The sequence below is a fragment of the Schistocerca cancellata genome, chromosome 5, assembly GCF_023864275.1.
Source record: "Schistocerca cancellata isolate TAMUIC-IGC-003103 chromosome 5, iqSchCanc2.1, whole genome shotgun sequence".
NCBI lineage: Eukaryota > Metazoa > Arthropoda > Insecta > Orthoptera > Acrididae > Schistocerca > Schistocerca cancellata.
This window is the reverse complement of record NC_064630.1, coordinates 77,818,795-77,821,857: the sequence shown is the minus strand read 5'-3', so window position 1 is coordinate 77,821,857 and position 3,063 is coordinate 77,818,795.

Sequence of the window (3,063 nt, the reverse complement as noted above, 5' to 3'; positions counted from 1 at the left end):
TAAAATATAATGTTAACTTTTGTATTTCTCTTAAAAATGAGAAAAAAAGTTTCTTTTTGTAAACCTTGACATGTCTCCTGTACATCAAATCAAATTATTTGAAAATTGTACGTAATGAGATGAATAAATCACATAAAACATATCACAATCCTTGCATCATACCCATTCTCCTTTTTGTTTTATTGTGTTCAGTTCTTCTGTGTAACCATGATTTTTCAATGGATGTTATCTACAGTCTGTGTAGTAAATATCTGAAGCTGGCTTCTTTATAAGTTATGGAGTGACTAGATTTGTTATGAATGATGGTGCTGGTGATTGTAGGTTTCCTATAAATTGTGAACTCGTGTTTGTTGTTTCTCTTGCGTATGGTGAGATCTAAGAAATTCAGTTTTTCATCTTTTTGTATTTCAGTTGTGAACTATATTTGGTGGGTGGATGGTGTTTATGTCCTCATGCAGTACTTTTATATAAGACCGTGACTCTTGTAGTAGGCAAATTATATCATCTACATATCTGTGCCAATATTTTATTTTGTACTGCTATGGTTTTATTATGTTGTCAAAGATTTGATTTTCTATCTGACTGATGAAAATGTCAGCTAGGAGACCACTGATTGTGGATCACATAGGTAGACCTTATTGTTCAGAGTGAAATTTACTGTTGAATGAGAAGTAGGTTTGCTCTATGGTATGAGTACAGTGATATTCCTTGTATGTTTGTTATGGGTATGTTGGCTTTTCGTTGGGGATTTTTTTCTATGATATTGATGGTTTCTGTGTGTATGTAATATGGAAGTTATGGCAAGTGAAATTAATGTTACTGTGTTTGGTATGTTTCATTTCTAATTTTTTCTCTTAAGTCACTTTGTAACCTCCCCCTCACTTACCGACCTTAATGACCGTAAAAAATCAAACCGCGTGTACCAAATGGGAGTTTTGGAAAAGCAATCGTCACCGAAGTTAACCTGTCGGTAAAGAGGGAGGAAAGGGTTACATCTAAATGAAAGGAAATGTGCTAATGAAACTGGTGGAAATTAATTTTGAAATGGGGTAAAGTTAATAAAGAAAGTAAATGTGCAGCCGTTACATTGACAATTAACTAGCGGTAATTAGGTATTTGAGATTTGGGGGAAATCACGGTCGCCAGTCCTAAGGACAATTACTATAGTAACTGAAAAAGAAAGGTTATTACACATATAATTAGCACTAGAAGCGTGGCAACTGAAGGTTGACACGTGTAGTGTGAAAACTGAAAGTTTGTCAGAAGTAATAAATTTCGCTACACCCTGACTTAATTTAGCAAAAGAATTAATAAAACCGGAAAATCGAAAGTTAATTTAGTGACTGAAGTTAGTAGTGAGCTTTCTTTCTGAAGCACATCGAAATTCAGTAAAATATGGTTAGTCTTGGACTACCTCAACAATCATTTCAAAAGCTACTTGAATCTACGCAATTTAGAAAGAAGAGATTTAACTTTGAACTTGAATTAAATGATTCTGAACAATTAACAATAGTAAAATTTAGTACGTACCAAGCTGAGCTGCAGTCACAGGCAAGCTAAAATACGGTAACAAAGCTCGCACTCTTAATTCGTGCTTGTGTAATCTGAATATTGTAGCCAGCTATTAATGCCATAATTGAACTTTGAAATTAAAGCAGTGAAAACGAGTTAGCTATATTACTTTAATGCTGGCGTTTGAATTTCAACGACACTCAGGTTCATTTCGGAAAAGGAAGGGACTCTGCTTGGTAATGCAATTGGGACAATGAGCAACAAAAGTTCATGCTAAGTTGCTGTAATTATAGTGACAAAAATGGAACAGTTTGAAAAGCTGAGGTCTGCCATACAGTTCTAAAACTTTACGTGCGTCCAGTCTTCCTTGTCGGTTGATTGAAGGTTTGAAGCCGTCGGTCGAGGAGGTGGCGACAGTCACTCATTGTCGGCCGTCGCTGTTGCAGAAGCTGGATGTTGGCGCGCCTTCTTCTCGACACGGTCACCAGACGAAACGGGCTCTTGATGTGCGCTAGTTAATGTTTCTCGTCCGCGACACCATGTCAGAAACTATCATCGCAAGTCGAGCGCAATTACATGCTGCCAAACCCCGAAAGCGCGGCAACTCGCGGGAGCGTCACACAACACACCTGCTCCACTCGCTACTCCCGCCACACTCTTTCTCCTCAGCCCGCGCTCCACGCGGCAGAGTTAACACTACCAAAGATCCTACACACTTTGATTCTTCACACGACCTATCGACGTAATCGTTCGATAGCAGTCTTCCCTAGGCAAGACCCAGCGTAAAAATACAAATAATATTTACGAAACAAACCAATTATACATCGACATAAATGTATAAATATATATATACAAACAGTAAAACAATTACAATATACAAAGAGACAGAAATGTCATATCTTGAGGTAACAAAGCAAGGAAAAAAAATAGTACAATAGATGGAAATAGGAGGCTATGCATTTCCGGGGTTACACGTGCCCCACATTGTCTGAGGATGTTCGTGTAACGTAAACAGACTCAGAAAATGTCCCAAAAAAGAAACAGCGGAAATGCATACGCTCAAAACATCAAAAAAATTTAGCATTCGTCTAATTAATCATAAACCAATTTTTATACAATAATAATTGAGTGGAGATACTCCTAATCTTATTCCACTCTGTCATCTTGCACAAAGTAAAACAGGTTGACAACATATCAAAATTCATAAAAAACATAGAAAATGGTTTAGCTATTCCAAAATCATTAAAATTCGTAACACTATAAGAAATGGAATACTATTTGCAAAATTAATCAGAGTACATGGTCATAAAAAACCGGTATATCAAAATACGCAAACTAATGATTAATTACATAGAATACACATTTTTATGTAACCTTTTCATAATTAATTTTCTTGTCATGTCCAATCAACGCTAAACAAGAAAATAATATACAGCAGATAAAAAAAAAAACATAAATATTGACAGCAGAATTCTTTCACATCAGCTGTCCGGGAAGAAAAGCAACTCCACATTCCGTACTCGCGAGTACAAAGAATGCCGACAGCGGCAC